Source organism: Danio rerio, chromosome 9 (genome assembly GCF_049306965.1).
Source record: "Danio rerio strain Tuebingen ecotype United States chromosome 9, GRCz12tu, whole genome shotgun sequence".
Taxonomy (NCBI): Eukaryota; Metazoa; Chordata; class Actinopteri; order Cypriniformes; family Danionidae; genus Danio; species Danio rerio.
The window spans coordinates 7887309-7906278 of record NC_133184.1 but is presented as its reverse complement, the minus strand read 5'-3'; the positions used below and the strand labels follow the sequence as shown (position 1 = coordinate 7906278).

General features: G+C 33.2%; 1 protein-coding gene across 4 annotated transcripts in view; it reads right to left on the bottom strand.

Annotated features, from left to right (window-relative positions):
* myo16 (myosin XVI) overlaps positions 1-16971 on the bottom strand; it is a 357150-nt gene extending 340179 nt beyond the window's left edge. For 3 of the 4 annotated variants that reach the window (XM_073912461.1, XM_073912457.1, XM_073912466.1), the window contains exons 1-2: positions 16710-16971; positions 13721-13903 (exon numbers count right to left, since the gene is read on the bottom strand). The gene's annotated coding sequence lies outside the window, so the exon portion shown is untranslated. Of the gene's footprint in view, positions 1-13720; positions 13904-14066; positions 14098-16709 lie in introns of those variants that run through there. The other variant, XM_073912458.1, reaches the window with a different exon arrangement.
* Between the last annotated feature and the right edge of the window lie 1999 nt (positions 16972-18970).

Below are 18970 nucleotides of genomic sequence, written 5' to 3'. Positions count from 1 at the left end.
CTATCAATAACTAATGAAATCGTATTATAAAGTTTGACCATATTTATAAAAGGTAAACACTTTTAATTCAGAATATAGAGGTATCAGATTTTAAAATTTAGAAGTAATACACAATTTTCTCCTTGTGTTATTCTTTTCACTAGCAGTCCAATCATCTGTGAAGCGAGAGGACATAAGCTGAAATAGATCTGCTAGTTTGGGAATACACCAGGAGCCCAACAGGAAAAACACAGTAAGTTGAGCTACTCAACCCAGGAGCCCAATAATAGAAAGCGGGCCCTTTTAGTGTACGTTAGTGAATGTATCGGTGTGTGCGAGTCACATCAACAATGTAACAAATGGACAAACTCCTGAAGCATTCTCAGAATTGCAGAATCTAAGCTACAAAATGTCAATTCAGAGCAATTAAGCTGCAGATTTTCCTCCCTCGGTTCTGGCATAATCCTCACAAGTTTTCAGTCTCATGTATTTTCATCCATCACTCCCTCTCTGCCCATTTCAGAAAAGAAGAGAAAAAATGCCAAGACGTATCTATTCTGAGCTCTCTTCTTAAATCGTGCCTTCACAATTCAATTTATTTACAAGTTTCATCCAAATAACACTCTTATCAGACAACAACAGCTGACCATAGAATACAGGCACAACCTGTAAACACAACAGTCAATTAAGCTAGCAACAGGTCTCCAAACAGCTGCTGCTTATGAATTTCAGAGGACCGATCTGAAAGAAAACAGCTTGGAGAAAGTGAGGAAATTATCAGATAACTTCAGAGAAACAAATTCCTCCACAGGCAATCGCATGCACGGAGGAGGGAGAAATTCGATTAGGCTGTCATGGTCGTCTCTAGATGCCTTCACTGATAGAAAATGAGATCGAGGAGAAAAAGATGCATGCAAGGGAAGGAAATACTAATGAGACGATGGTCTTTCTCCTCCGGGAGGAGAAAAAAAAAATGTTGTTTGTACATTGAGACGTAGGCATGATTGATGATGCTTATTTTCCTTTAGATCACAATACTGACAAGGACGACACCAGCAGATGCTTCGATTTAGTAGAATCATGCATAAAAAAAATCATAGCTATAGTCGTTTTTTGTTGTAAAGACAATATTATTAGCTCTAAATATAAACATTTGATCGCTAAATGAATTTGCATTTAAATGACATGGTGCGTTATCCTGCTGGAAGTAGCCATCAGAAGATGGGTACACTGTGGTCATAAAGGGATGGACATGGTCAGCAACAATACTCAGGTAGTCTTTGGAGTGTCAATTGCTCTATTGGTACTAATGGGCTCAAAGTGTCTCAAGAAAATATCCACCAACACCATGACACCACCAGCAGCCGCCTTAATCTTTGATAGGATGGATCCATGCTTTTATGTTGATCATGCCAAATTCAGACCCTACCATCTTAATGTTGCAGCAGAAATCACGACTTATCAGACCAGGCAACGTTTCCCAAATATCTATAGTCCAATTTTGGTTAGCCTGTGCGAATTAGCCTCATTTTTCTTTTCTTAGCTGACAGGAGTGGCACCCGGTGTGGTCTTCTGCTGCTGTAGCTCATCCGCCTCAAGGTTCGATGTGTTGTGCATTCAGTGATAATCTTCTGCATATCTCAGTTGTATTGAGTGGTTATTTGAGTTACTGTTGCCTTTTTATCAGCATAAACATCATAATTACTCAGACCAGCCTACGTTAATGAGCAGTTGGATATGTGTACCTAATAAAATGGCCGGTTAGTGAATATGTTTATATGTATATATTCATCACCATCAATTGTTTGTGTGTTTAAAAAGAAATTAAGGAGCATCAAAATGAAGTGTTTAAGTAGCACACATTCGTATGAACTGAAAAAAAAATTGCTGTCATATATGTATTTCTTTTTTTTTTTTTTAGAAACTGATAATTCAAATTTAATTATTTTCATTTTAACAAATCCTTAAACAACAAAATCAATACACTGACATGTTTCATGTGATTTGTGAATTAAGCTCATCTGAGACATACCTCTCAAATAATAATCACAAGACTTCTTACTTTATTAAGAAACTCAGCTTTTTCTTTATGTTAGTTTTATTAGGACATTTAAACAATAAATGTTGTTTTTATGTTCATTGCTTGAATGTTTCTGAGAAGGCACCTCGGGTAAAATGGCAGCAGAGGAAAATTGAATGCCATCATTCCTTCCTCTTCACTAGTTATAGCCCACAATAAACATCAACTGTCTCATGCATTTGCTCAACTGATGAATCAACTGTGGAAAGTCATCAATAAAACAACTTGTAAACAATACGTTTTAACTGTGGCAATTCATTCACTGTCTACAGCTCATTAGTTCACAAGAGAATTGAATTCTACAGAAGAGCATTTCTCGAAATATTAGCACTGTATCAGTCTCTATAGTCGTTACATTTGATTTAATCTGTCTTAAGTATTTAATGTAAATGTTTAAATGAGAGTAATGAATGCATTCTAAATTAAAACTCAATTAGAGCTTGAAGAAATGAAATCATGAACATCCAAGTACATTTGAATAGAAACTGTTTAGTTTTGCAATGATTATTTGAGTAAACAACAATAACAGCTGATACTCTGGGTTCTAATACTGGGGTTCTCATTTTGCACTGTATGATTGACATCTGGAGTAGTGTTTCTACTCAAAAATGACCCATTCATATGGTTTCTGTCATTGTGTGCCATGTACAAAGAGCTTAAGTCTATTTTCCACATGAAAATGCAGAAACACACCGTTATGCATGTTAAGGGCATGCCGAACTAAAAAGGCACCAATAATGACCCCTTTATACTGGATTCATCAAACGAAGAAGGTATGTTCGCAAGTAAAATGCATGTTAATGCAAATGAGGAAACAGAGGCGGATTACCATCCTGAGGTCGAACAATGTGGAATACTCAATGTGTTTGCCTTCAACATGCAGAATTCACCTCATTTCATGTCATCTGTGTTTGGTGTGAACCCAGATATGTTGGCCAATCAGAAAGAAGAAAAAAACACAAAACAAACAAAAAAAATAAACAGGATGCAATCCACATGACCACATTGTACTCAGACTTTTGGAAAATTGTCACTCTGGATGGAGTTCTTAGAAAGTTTGGGTTTTAGTCCTCTAATACAAATTTTCGTGTGTGTGGAAAAACACTAAAAACACTGACAGAAAATGTGGTTTTAAAACAATGTCCTTGTAAACAAGGCCTAAGTAAAGCATGCAGTACACTTTAAAAATGCAATTCTGTGTTACTGTGAATAATATTTACAAGAGTAAAAATGTACTTAAACAGAACACTAAAAATCAAACTTTAAAATTAATAGAAATTATTCAACAAGCAATACTTTCACAAAACTTTAAAAAACTGGACCTATTATGCCCCTTTTTACAAGATGCAAAATAAGTCTATTATGTCCCTAGAGTGTGTATCTGAGGTTTCAGCAAAAAAAAAAAAAAAAAAAAACACCAAATAATTTTTGTAACTCTTTGAAATTTTCCTTTTCAGGCTTCGAATCGAAAGGATCGAAATTTGTCAAATTCAACAGGACTGTTATCTCTGTGAAAAACTGAAAATGTCAAAAGTGTCTCAGAAGAAGGTAGACTATGGAGAATACCGTGTTCATCTGTGCATCCTAAAACTTGACAATTTTAATACCTTTTAGTCGCTAACATTAACTTCGAAAGGTATTGTGCAAAAGCTCTAATGGTGGATGGCTGCTTCTCAGTCAGGGCTGTCTATGCTAATGAGATAGTCCCAGCCACTAGTGATGATCTCTTTCTCCTCACATGTACAAAGGGAGAATGTCAATCAAGGTGTTTCTGCAGACTATTTTTATTAAGTGTGATTATAAAAAATAGAATTACCAATTACTAAGCTACTTTTTTTGTCGTTGTTGGAGGCTGTAATTAAATATTGTTGCCAAACAACTGTTTAAACTCATTATAAAAGTAAATATTTTGCATAATAGGTCCCCGTTAACTACTGTAGACTCATGAAATGCATTTTAAAAACGTAAGAAAACACCTACAGTCGATTACCAGAATTATATCTGCAATCTTGATCCCATTGTGCCTGACTACAACAACTACATTGGCCTTTGTGCACGAGTGTGTTTGTGAATGTGAGCCTGTATGGGCGTTTCCCAGTACTGTGCTGTGGCTGGAAGTGCATCCGCTGCGTAAAACATATGCTGGATTAGTTGGTGGTTCATTCCGCTGTGGTGACCCTTCATAAATAATGGACTAAGCCGAAGGAAAGTGAACGAATAAATGTTAGACCCATGTCAATCTGGTTTTAGAGCACAACATAGTCTTAAGTCAGCATTGCTGAAGGTTGCAAATGACATTTTACAGTCCATGGACTCTGGGTCTTCCACATTATTCATATTTTTAGGCTGAAGTGGTGCATTTGAAACTAAAGATCACAATATTATTTTAAAACAATTCAAGTGTTTGCTGTGGTTCAGGTTCTAGCTTTACAATGGTTGTATTTAAAGGGAGGGGGGTCTTTTTTGTAAAAATTGGGTTAATTTACTTCATCCCCTGCATGCGCCCTGTCTATTCCTGTTTGTTGTTGTCATGTGGGTTTGTGTTGTAGTTTTCCATGTGTTCTGATGAGTGTTTTTTTTATATCATGTGATCAGTGGGACTAATCAGCAGTTCCAGCTGATGGCACTTAGCTCACTAATTTAAAGGTGCAGGTCTTCAGGTGATTGTCTTCAGAAATATTGTTTGTTGTGCTGGTTGAAATCTCTTCAGTCCAATAGTAATGATTAAAGTAAATGATCTAAATGTGTTTATATGTGTTTTCATATTCTGGGTAAGGCAAAAAATTAAAAACTGTTCATCCAATTACATATCGTTGGGCGACAACAAATTTATCTCCCATAAATTTGATAAGTAGCTCAAACTGTCTATCAGCAAATGTAGATTCGGACTTCTGCGCATCTGTTCACGTAGATCCGCCATTTGTGCGTGGCCGCCTGTATGAGCGCCACGTGTTCACGAGACAATCACAGACGCTGTGAAATCAAATGCTGAATTGAAACTTTTGAAAATCCTGAATCAGTATAGGAGTTACTTACGCTGGAGGAAGGACGACACCATGGCTGAAGTATTACTGTTATACAGGTAATGTTCTGTTTTAAAACTATATTATTCAGGCTATAGGCTTATGTTAGATTGTGTTGTCTTATGTATGACTTATATGCACAGACGTGTTGTTCAGCCACTAAAATCTCCCAGCGAAAGATTGATGTGACTATTTTCAGTATCGATAATGTAGATTTATATTTACTTTAACAACAAAACATCAGCAAATAGCGATATTCCGCCTAACCTGCTTTATTGAGCTGAAGTTGCTTTTATATTCACATTGGTTCATTTTTGAACAATGACAGCTTTCCTATACCGTTTACCCTGCTACTCTGAATATTTGCTCTGAAATAGCATGCAAGTGTGGCTTAGTAATAAATGTAATTACTGCACAACGCCGGTCAAACACTAACTAGGGAATGACATGAACTAGTGGGTTGTCTGCTGTTGTGACGCAACAAAACTATTATAACCTTGTCACCAACTAATGTCCCAGTATGTAAACTACAAGGTTTTAATATTTTTTTGCAGATATATGTGAACAGGGGTCCGTTCTTCGTACGTGGATTACTCAGTTAGCTGGATTTGGATATGGACGATTTGACACGATCCAGGATCGTTTTGTTCTTCAAAGCTGATCCGAGAGTTGTTGTCATAGCAACAGTTCTGCTAGGTCAAACCTGATCGGGAGCAGGTTCAATTCATATAAACAGGATTAGATCGGCTCAGTTCAAGCAAAGATAATACAGAAAGTATGTTCTGAATTCTGATATTTTCTTACAGTAGTAGTTATATACACTTGGGAAAATGGTACATATTTTTTAACTATATATATATATATATATATATATATATATATATATATATATATATATATATATATATATATATATATATATATATATATATAGTTATTAATAAAATAAAGTTATACATATTAATAAAACTTATGCAATCTGCACCCTCGAAATGAAAGTACAAAGACTGCCACCTGGTGGTGCAAAGAGAAAACTTATTTATATGAACTTTTTAGATCGCTTTAGCACAAATTGTGTATAATAGAAATGCAATATGTCACTTATTTTTTAAAGCAATAATACATTTATGCAGTCATAAACATGTTTGATAGTTAATATGCCAGTGTTTTGATGCTTCACAAAAGTTGCAGACCCCTTTACCAATATCAAAATACTTTTGTAAACAACCAGTTATTCTTTACAAAATGGCTACAATAATAAAGAAAATCTTTTCTAAATGTAGAACTAAATACATTGATTTGCATTGAAATACATGATGATACACTTGACTCATGAAAGTGTAAAGCCTGCAGCTCACAAGAAATGTGGAAGGTTATTGCGCGTCATATTTAACAAACCGTTTACTGCTAATTTGATGTAATTTTGCTCACATGGATAATTGAATATTAATCGGATGATGTCATTAAGCTGCTGTGCCGTCAGCCAATCGTTGCATTGCTGATCATGATTTCGAGGATCGATAGATCTGTCCTTCACAACACACGCAGCGATCTCAGATCAGTTTATCCAGACATTCTAATCTGATTTGCCAACTTGTTTGAAGAACCAAATTAGCGAGAGATCAGTTATCAAGATTAAAAGATCCCGGATCTGCCAAATCATCATAGATCATTTAAGCGAGGTACGAAGAAGGGACGCCTGTTCACTAAACTAAAAACAACAACAAATTTTTGCACAAAGTTGTCATAAATATACCCTTAAAACTCATCTTTCTGTAACATTTATTATTTGTCCATATCTACTGAGATGTCCAAACAAATGCACATGTACAAGTGTTAAATGATTATGATGATGAAAAGAGATTCACTTTGTTTCTGTGACAACATAAAGCCAGCGTGAAACCTGAAAAAGGTGGTCGCATTAGTTGCAATCGACCCACTAAATCAGGTTAATGTGGTGGATTTGTTCCAGGCCCTGCAGGTATTCAGTGTGAAGGCATCTGTACAAACCATCGCTCACTGATATTACATTTCTACCACCATCCGTGAGACCACACGCACAATTACTCCTGACCTACTTCTGTACACCAGAACGCTGCATTCTCAGAACATTTCCTCTGAGTGAATGCAGAATATTCAACAACGCACTCTTAGACTACACTGTACAATCTGCATGCTGTCGGATACAGTTATCACTTTCCATACCTTTCTTAACACATAGAGCTTTATTAAGAAAGGAATCTACAATCTAAATCTAGAAGATAATTCACTCAGGAAGTAAATAGATGCAAATTGAATTCAATTATTATCTTCAAATAATAATTTATCTTCAAATATAAACAGATTCTGATTTTAATCTGTGCTGTGGCATGTCAGATATTGACTGAAAAAGTTTTTTTATTTTTTTAAAGATTTGTTTGCTAACCCTTTACAATAAGGCTACATTTGTTAATTATTATAGCTAATTAGACAATGAAAATTGTCTTAATTACATTTTATTATATGATAATTATTTTATATAAATGGAACTAACTAGTTTAATAGTAAGTTTTTAGTAAACTATATAAAATACAAATATAGCCCGTTCTCACTTTCTCTGCTGGTTAGTGTATTAACTAACATTTCGTAATGAGACTGTATTGTATATTGTAACCTATTGTATTTTAACCTATTCTGTAACCTATTGTATGTATTACTTTCCCATACACGCTTGTACACAGCACCTTATAACAATATACAATGCAATACTTTCTCATGTACGCATTTGTACCCAGCAGCACCTTATAACTTGTATACAGTATCTATAACAAAACTGTAAATACAATTCATCATCCTGAGCTCTTTTGTCTAATTGCATCTCTGTTTAATGTTTGTCACATTTTCTCATATTTATTTTCTTGTTGTCACTTATCACTTTATGTGCACTGAAAATGTCTGTAGCCAAAACAAATTAATAGTGTGTGTAAAGCACACACCGATTCTGATTGTATAATCCTTTGGCAATTTACTTGTTTGAAAATTTGTTTACTCTGGAAAACATTTGGAGTTGAAGAGAAAATTATGAGAACTCCTGCAAATGGTTTAACAGAACAAGGATTTTAAAAATCGCAGTGTTCTCTTTTTATATATACAAGTTATTTATTTTATTTTAGCTGGAATAAAAGCTTTTAATTAAATTAAATAATTGATTCAGGCCAGTTTCATTATTTTGTCTTTTTCTAGCCTTTTGTTAAACCACAATTCAAAAACAATATATTATTTTCATTAGTTTATTTTTAGTCGTGTTTGATTGATCTTTACTTTTTTTTTAATGTTATTTTAATGACTACTGTAGTTTTTCCTTTCTTAAATATAAGGATACCAAGAATTTTATCCATGTTTGTACATTTTTATATTATTATTATTATTATAATCTTTTTCTATTACTTAAAATTTTGGAAATTTCCACCATTATAGTCATGGTGTCATTTAAAAAAAAAAAATAATAATTAATATATATATTATGCACCTGTTCGGTAAATATTGAGTCAATAGGCATGGGAGTATACCATGCCAAAACAACAATGGTGGACTACAGTAGCCTGTACCTACAAAAGCTGGTTCACCGGATAAGTTTCAGTTTAGTTCGCACCAACTCTGGATTAAATTAACCAAGTGGTTTGGCTTTTAGCAGCGTTCATCGCCATGGCAACTTCCTCTGCATTGCTAACCTAACTCCAGAGCATGTCGTATTTCAATCCGAGATTTAGCCGTGTAAAAAGTGAATCTATGACATTAAATCCACTGCCCAGTTTTTCTTGTTACAAATTAAAAAGCTATCTACTTGATAAAACATATCCGTTTTAAATTAAACCAAGGGATCTTTAGGGAATATTATTTAATATTAATAATTGCAAAAATATTAGCATGCAACAAAGCTTTACAATCAATATATAAAACTTACATAAATTCCCTTGAACTGATAATTCATGTTGTTTTCTTGAACAGCTCTTTTCATCTTGAAGTGTACATATTTAAAAAAAAACATATTTTTTCTTTTAATCTTTGCCAGTGAATCACGTTGACTTTGCCGTGAGAAGCGAATCACAGTATCTCTTTGTTTTAAACCACATGGTTGGCTGTTTGCTACTGATATCATGCACATGCACTCTACAAACTCGAGATCAAAGCCTAGGTTTAACGGAGGGAGTTGATGATTAGAGTAATGCTACTGACGATGCCTTATCGGATTGGTGTGGACTTGTCAATTTGAAACTAGTCATTGTAACCCAGAGTTTGTTTAGCCATCCTCATGGAACAGGCCCCAGGACTGCCTGCATGCATCCATCCAGGTTTTTATGCTTTTAACAGATCCATTAAGCAGGGATTGTTGTGACAATGTTGTCAACAGTATTTGCAAAACAAAAACAAAACACTACAACAAAAGGCCATCACTTTTTATTTTTTTAAGTTTAGGGTAGTGTGCACTGTAAACAATTTTTAAATGACATTAACTGTAATGTGAACTATCTTATTGTAGGACAGATATGCAGTGTTACCGTATTTTAAAGTTGCATTGTGAAATTCTGTATATTTTACAGTAAAGATATACAGCACTGTACATGCATGTACAGTGAGAGTGCTGTAAATGTAAATACAGTATTTTTGCTGTAATTGATTTACAGTTAGGCATTGTAGATTCTATAGGACATTGTTAATGCACTATTAATAATTTTTGTAAACGACAGTATTTAAATACAATATGAACTGTATTTTACTGTAGTACAGTTATGCAGTGTTACTGTATTTTAAAGTTGCATTGTAAAAAGTAACTGTATATTCTACAGTAAAGATACACAATACCGTAAATGCATGTACAGTGAGAGTGCTGTAAATGTAAATGCAGTATTTTTGCTGTAATTGACTTAACGTAAGGTACTGTAGATTCTACAGGACATTAACAATGCACCATTAACAATTTTTGTACATTATACAGTATTGAACTATAATGTGAACTGTGTTAAACTGTAGGGCAGTTATACAGTATGTTACTGTATATTAGTTGCATTGTAAAAAAAATACTGTATATTTTACAGTAAATATATAAAATACTCAATGCATATATATTGAGAATACTGTAAATGTAAATACATGATTTTGCTGTAGTTGATTTACAGTAAGGTACTGTAGATGCTACAGGAAATATATATATAAAAAACTATATATATATATATATATATATATATATATATATATATATATATATATATATATATATATATATATATATGCTGCATTTGATTTACAGTAACGTACTGTAGATTGCCCCAATGCCCTAAAAACTAAACAAAACAAACAAAAAAATAATAATAATCGGATGTGGTCATGCAAGTAAGCTACAAAGAAAACTGGATTTTCAAATGCGTTTAAACCACATAGAAAGAGCCGTGTCTTGACTCATTTGTAAATGATGAAATTGTTTGTTTTTATCCTTATATAGTTTCTCCAGTTAGCATTGCAGTCTGGAGGAAACATAACACTCCAGAGAGAGAAACACAGCAGCTTAATGAGCATAAACAAAACATGCCATCTCAGTCAACACTAATTTACTAACAACTGCTGGACATCAATACATCTCAGTGTTGCAGATGATTCTTCCATAGCTGTTTCTAGTCTTGCTTTTTACAGCTACAAGATATTGATATGCTTTTCATTACATCTATATCCGTCACTCAAGATATTGCCAATCATTCCCAAAGGAAACATATAAGCTAAATATGTTCTCTTAACACACATTTGCATCCTATGGGTCTAATCATACACCCTACGCAATGCCATGTTTCTGTTTGTAGACTAAAGTCAGTGGTGCAGGTACAAGGACAAAGGTATGAAAATTTCTGAATGGATTGCAGTGTCTGTCATTACTATTGGTTATAGGGTCACACTTTACAATAAGGTTCATTAGTTAATGTTAATTAATGCATTTACTAAGATGGACAAACAATTAACAATACATGTACTACTGTATGTGTTCATGTTAGTAACCGTTAGTTAATGAAAATAGAGTAGTTCATTGTTAGTTCATGTTAACTCATGGTGCATTAACTAGTGTTAACAAGCATGGACTTGAATGTTAATAATGCATTAGTAAATGTTCAATTATGATTAATAAATGCTGTACATGTGTTGTTCATCATTAGTTCATGTTAGTAAATGCATTAACTAATGAACCTTATTGTAAAGTGTTACCGGTTATGGTAACCCAGACAGCAGCCTCTGATGCAAATGGCCCAGCAATGTTTTGACGCTACTTGATAAACACTTTCCAGGTTCAAAGCTGTGCTTTAGGTGTCAAAAACAAAGAATTGTTTTAGAACTTGGCTCTTGCTCTTGCTCAGACTGCCTTAGTGGAAAAGTGGTGTGAGATTGTTGAAATCAGATTGTGAAATTTAATTCTTCTAATGACTGGTGCATAAAAAGTTTGAGATCTAGCAAGCACTGTGATTGGTGCAGTCTGAGTGACTCTGAGTAAAGTAAAAGCTCCCACTGCAACACTGCCAATTTGCTGAAAGTTTGACCAACTTGAAACATTTGACTAGATTATAATCTTCCATATCAGGGGTCACCAAACTTGTTCCTGGAGGGCCGGTGTCCTACAGATTTTAGCTATAACCCTAATCAAACACACCTGAACAAGCTATTCAATGTCTTACTAGGTATACTTGAAACACCCAGGCAGGTGTGTTGAGGCAAGTTGGAGCCAAACCCTGCAGAGTACCGGACCTCTAGGAACGAGATTGGTGACCCCTGTTCTATATAGATTTCACTGACAAGACACTTTCATTCATTCAATTTCTTGTCGGCTTAGTCCCTTTATTAATCCAGGGTCGCCACAGCGGAATGAACCACCAACTTATCCAGCAAGTTTTTTTTATGCAGCGGATGTCCTTCCAGCTGCAACCCATCTCTGGGAAACATACACACACATTCACACACACTCTCATACACTACGGACAATTTAGCCTACCCAATTCACCTGTACCACATGTCTTTGGACTGGGGGAAACTGGAGCACCCGGAGGAAACCCACGCGAAGGCAGGGAGAACATGACTCCACACAGAAACGTCAACTGAGCCCAGCGACCTTTTTGCTGTGAGACAACAGCACTACCTACTGCGCCACTGCCTCGCCCGACAAGACAATTTCAAATATGAAAATGATTACATTAAAAGTTCTACACAGGCATCTTTTTTTTTTTACAACTTTTCAACTTCAAGTCCACCAGTGTTAATATAGTAACTCCATTAAGCGTTGTTTGTCAGACAAAATGGCAAAAAGCACTAGGGAAGTATATAATGTCAGCCTTATGATTGCTCAATTAACCAATTAAACTCTTGACAAAGAGTCAGGTTCCACTTGTGGACACCCCTCAGACAGGACACACAAGTAAACTGCTTCAACAAAAGTAACTGAATCAACTAAAATGTATAAACCAGAACAAGCAAAAACAAGAAACATACAGTAGCAGCAGCCAGCAACATATTTCCAATGAGTGCCCACACAAGTTCAAAGTGAACTGTACAATCGATATCATACAAAAAGCCTATTGTCTTGTGCCCTTATTAAGTTGAATTGAAATCAACAATACAAGATTTTATCATGATAGGAAACTTCATGAAACTTAATTGAAAACTTGAGCTTCATTCAGGACACATATTTGTCACTATTTTAATGGATACACTGCACATGTTTTTTGTAGCTAGCTAGTACTGTACTATACTTTAAACCAACCCAATTTATTTTAATCCCAAAACTTAATGGCTTAAAAGAAAAACGTATATGACCCCAAAAAGCGGGTTTTGAGAATATGATTTCAGATTGATTAATATGTTATATTCGGTGAGAACACATTAAATTAAATTGAATGTGAGCCTAAAGACATTTTTTTTTACATGTATTTTTCTGAAACTTTCAGTTGCACAAAAAATATTACAAGCACAGATATACAAGATCACAGAAAAAGTATAACATTTGAAATTAACTATTATATTTAAATGTTATTATTTCATACTTTTGCTATTCTGGTTTCAATTTTGGTGAAACAATCTACTACTACAAATATATTACGAATTAGCCATAGTTATGACTTTTAACAATAATATTGACAACCATCAATTGACCATAATCCTAGATTTACTTTGAGACTTAAACATTGATCTAAAAGAACATTTTCCTTAAAAAATTATTTCTGAATCACGTCCCATTATAAGTATGTCTTTTTTCACCTCTAGTTTTGCAAGTTATGTTGGTTTGTTAGGAGCAAGCGACCTTTCAATAGTAAATACAATAGCAAGTTGTAAAAAGTGTTTTTGTTTTTCCTTTAAAATGTAAAAGTAAACAATTAGTCTTAACTCAAGTAAGGTAGAATTTCCAAAAATAATCCCCAAGTACAGTAATTCAGTAAAATTATTCAAGTACTGTCATCTTGTAACCATTTCGAAAACCAATCTAAAGAATGTCCTAATTTAATTTAAATAGAAGGACTGTCTTTTCTGTTTTATATGGTCATGTTTTGGTAAATTCGTTAAGCAGGTGCTATATTCTAGGGACAGTTTTAGCAACAAAACCCCAAAGAAACACACTTAAGCGCACACTTACCTCATAGCCCTGATCTCTTCTTCTCTAGCAGTTTATACATAATCCAGAGATCTCCAAAATGTCTCAGTCCACTCCACTGATCGCACTTCTCCGCTCTCTTAATATCCCTCAAACACAGAAGAGCTGCTTCCACTCCACACAGCTCTCCTGTGCTACTAGTGTCTCTTAAACCAAATCATCCAACTGCAAAGCGGAATCAGAAAGAGAGAGAGATATAAAGGGTGGAGTCACAACACGATCCAATATGATAAGAAACAGTCTGTATTAAAAAAGAAGAGCATGTTCATTGATAATGGAGAACGTGCTGGAAGGCAGAGAAGGACAGAAATGAAAAATCTCTGCCTACATCTGTTTAGTAAAAGAGCAGCTGCTGGTCTTCAACAGTGACACAGGACTTTTGCTGGCTGTGAAATCACAACGGGGGAGGGGAATGAGGGACGTGCGGTGCTGAAATGTCGAACATACCCTACACATGCATACACTCTAAAAAATATTGCACCTTAAATTGGTTAACTTTTCTAACCATCTAAATTTATATCAATAAAACTGACAAAAAAATATTAAGTTGTGTAACTTAAATTTAGTTCAGCTTAAATAACCTATTAAAGCAAGTTTAAGTGATAAAACATTTCTAGTTGTGACTAGTCATATTTTTTTTATTGTGTACAAGTTGTTTTTTTTAAATAAAAGCAAGACACTGCAGGTGAATAGGGCAAAATAATAATAACAACAATAAAACAATAACTAATCAAACTATGACAATAAATTAGACATGGTTGAAAATGAATAATAGATAAATAAATAAGTTATGAAAATTAGTAATAAAACACGCTGAAAAATAAATAAATAGATAAATAAGTAAATTAATTAGTAAATAAATAAACTATGAAAATTAATAAACTATGCAAATAAATAAAATAAACATGCTGAAAAACGAATCAAGTGAATAAACTAAACTAATAAGTAAATAAATAAACTTTAAAAATAAATAAACACACTGAAAAATGAATAAATAGATAAAGTAATAAATATGAAAATTTGCAAATAAACATGCTGAAAATGAATAAATAATTAAATTAATAAGTAAATAAATAAACAAAAACTTTTAAAATAAATAATCACACTTAAAAATGAATAAATAGATACATAAAAAAAATGTTTCCATTAAAGTTTATTTTGGTTATCTTTTTTTTAAATCACTCCATAATTTAAAAAAAAATAACCAGATTAAAAAACAACAACAACAACAATTTTGGTATTTTATAGAATATAATGTTGTATAATCAGGGAAATGATGAACATATCACTCTTGAGTATAGTTAAAACAAACAGATTGAGAAAAGTGTATTTTATTTAAATCTAAACACAAATTTATGAAGTTTAACAAAATAAAGACTTAGTGTATTCTGAAGAATAAAAATAAAAAGGCAAACAAAGCTGATAGGTGCATTACATTTTTAATTTAAAGTTTTTTTTTTATAAATGTTATAATGTATTTTGTTATGTTTATATTTTTTCATTTTTGCCTGTAGTGTTGCATTTGCATTTTTGCCTGCACCTTCAATATAATTAAATACAATTAGTGAAATTAAACGTAATTTAAGAATATTCATTTTAATTAAAACAATATATAAATTAACTAAAATACATTTTAATTGAAAATAATGAAATAATGAAATTAAATAGTGCAACAGAAGAAAAATAAAACTGCTGTAGGCTGGTGAGCTGCTCTCATCCACTCTTGTGTTTTAATGTTCACAGGACTGTTGCTGGTCTCTATCTGCATAACAAAGACACTTGACCCTTCTACGCTGACAAAAAGAGAAGCCATGAGAGCGAGCAAGAAAGTTCTAAATTCCCATAAAACTGGTAAAACCATTACTTTAGTTTGGTGGGATGCAGATAATAAATGAATTATACATATAGTAGTTATGCTGGACTCATTCTCACTTATAACTAGGAGTATCTCACATTATACAGTTAAAGTCAGAATATTAGCCCCTCTTTGATTTTTTCTTTTTTAAATATTCCCCAAAATATGTTTAACAGAGCAAGGGTATTTGCAAAGTATTTCTGATAATTTCTTTTATTTTTTATTTTATTATTATTATTATTTATTTTATTTTTTTTGGAGAAAGGCTTAGGAGTTTTACATTTTTTTAAATCCATTTTAAGGTCAAAATTATAAGCCTCTATGAGCTAAATATGTTTTCGATAGTCTACAGAACAAACCATCGTTACACAATAACTTGCCTAATTAATCTAACCTGCCTAGTTAACCTAGTTAAGCCTTTAAAATGTCACTTTAAGGTGTATAGAAGTGTCTTGAAAAATATCAAGTTAAATATTATGTACTGTCATCATGGCAAAGATAAAATAAATCAGTTATTAGAAATGAGTTATTAAAACTGTTATGTTTAGAAATGTGTTGAAAAAAAAAACTTCTCTCCGTTAAACAGAAATTAGGGAAAGTAATAAACAGGGGGGCTAATAATTCAAAATCTCACTCTAAAATAAAGTTATAATAAATAAATACATTTTAAAGAAGAAAGCCCAAACTAAAGACTAAACAAACTTACAAGAAAACTAAACTTACAAAAAATAAATAAATAAATAAATAAAAAGAATAAAGAATTTATAAAAACTAAATAAAAAAATATGATATGGGGATGGTTAAGAGAGCCATGATAGACAGAGGCCAGCGGGCAAACTTAGTCAGGATGCCGAAGTTAAACTCCAGCTTTTTTTCGAAGGACATCCTGTGATTTTAATGACCACAGAGAGTCAGGACCTCGGTTTAAGGTCTCATCCGAAAAACAGCGCCTCACGAGCTCAAATAGAAACAGAAACTGAAACCGCGGTGCTATTTGATTTTTAAACACAAAAATATACATCACACAGACTTTGTCACAGCAAAGATATCTTAAAGTGTGAATCAGACAGTTTGGATTAAAAAAGTGAGTAATTTAATGAACATACAGTACTCTACCTGTAATATAGACTAGAAAATTTCCAAAAAGAAGCTCCAGCTGCACCTCAAACTGTTTCCCGACTTCCGGAGGCGTAGGGTGGTTCCAAAATTAAAGGTGGATGTCGCAAAGAAGATGCTAGCTGGGGTTAATCGTTATTTAAACATACAGCAGTTATTTTCTGTCATATTGTAATATGCTCAAAACGAACATGTTTGCGTAGAAACGCTAAAAACGCTGGTGTATTAATAGTAGTAAGAAGGTCACAGGTGCTTATACACTGCTGGCTGGGTAATTACAAAGACCTTGAAGGCAGCTCAGTTAATTAGAGTCAACAGGTGTTATGAATTGCATAGCCATTGTTAGAATATAAGAACGGTTGTAATTATATTTGATTTAATTGTTTATTTATTTATTTATTTTTACAGTGAGAGAGACCAAAAGCACTTATGGAATTTGAGGTTATCTCTTCTTTGAGGTTATCTAATGGTAAGTCCACCACTGAATTGACATTAGCCAATCAGAAACTCACTTTACTATCTCACACCAAAGGACAATACTTCTTATGAAATAGTTAGGCCTACACAGAATCTGCCTGTGCAGATTTCCGCAGATATTTAGCCCATCATTGATTCTATTTATTTACTTGAGTAAATGTGTGTAAATTGATATTTATTCAGTTTTTAAAATCAATTTTATTATAATTATTAACTAATATGAAAATAGCCATATGATTTATTTACGATACAGTTTTTAAAGCAATGCTTTTTTGTCTTTTAGTAGATATATTATATGAGACTTGCTTTGTTTACCAAACAAATTAGATCTAATTAGATTTGCATTGTAAACATTAAAACGGTTTAATTTTTGTTTTTTGTTTTTTATATATATTAAGGTTTTAGTTATGATACTCCCAAAATCATTCTGCATACAAATTCTCCACAGAAATAGCAAAGAATGTCCGCAGATTCTGTCTGGCCCTAGGTCTAGTGTCCCCGTTAATGTACTAAGACTTTAATTACAAAGACCACTGGGTGAGCACCCCCTGCTGGCCTCACTAACAACACTTCCAGTGCTGTTTTCCCTGTTGTTCCCAGGCTCAATCCTGCTTGCTGTAGCTTCAGTGGGTGACCATGCATAGAGATATGGTTAAGGAATATTAGAACTTAAAATCATGGAGCATTTGATTTTCTTAAGACATAATGTGTTTTCTGATAAAATGTGAATTTGGTGCTGTTCCCTGAACAAGAGTCATTATTTCAGCAGGTTACTGTCAGTAATGACCTGAATAACTCCACGCTGTGCTTTTAGCTGAGAGCACATCTACACCCACACTATTAGAGACTTTATTATCTGAAATAACCTTTCCTCCTGTTCATCACCCACTCGTTCCGATTATTACCGTCACTGTGGGCTCTCTGGACAAGCGGGTTGGCTTTTGTTTAGCTAACACTTTGTTGACAATAAATGATTACACATTTGCATATATTATTTACATAGGAGATTTTTTCTGACATATCAATTCAACAATAATACATTTTAAACAGTTTTTTTTTATTCGAAACACAGGATCAAATATTAAAATTAACAACAAAAAATAATAAATGTAATATAAAAAAAAAATAATAAATAATAATAATAATAATAATAAGAAGAAGAAGAAGAAGAAGAAGAAAACATGCTATTCCAGTATCTGAGCAAACTCCTTTGATCTATGTTGTTTCACTCTCCTCCAGCAATTCATATAAATCTAGTTTTACGTCTCTCATTCCCTTAGCGGTGTAAAGAAGTTTAGTCAAGCAGACAGCATACAAAATCCTCAAGGCAGAAACACATAAAAATATAAGAATTTGATTGCTTTTCATCATTCAGCTGAAAAATGAGTTTAGCTTTTTTTTTTTTTTGTAGTATATTACATCGTAAAGGCATACACTTTTCAATAGTTTCACAAGAGGAGATGGTTGCTTTCTTTCTTCGAACTGTGATTTGCAGAGTGCATGTGGTTGTCAGGGAGGAACAAATCTACAGTTGAAGTCAGATCTATTAGCCCCCCTTTGAATTTATTTATTTTAAACATTATTTAATTTTTTTTTTATATATTTAAATATTTTTTAAATTTTTTAAAAACCATTTTAAGGTCAAAATTATTAGCCCCTTTAAGCTATATTTATTTTCAGTAATCTACAGAACAAACCTAGTTAAGCCTTTAAATGTCACTTTTAGCTGTATAGAAGTGTCTTAAAAATATCTAGCAAAATATAGTTTACTGTCATCATGGCAA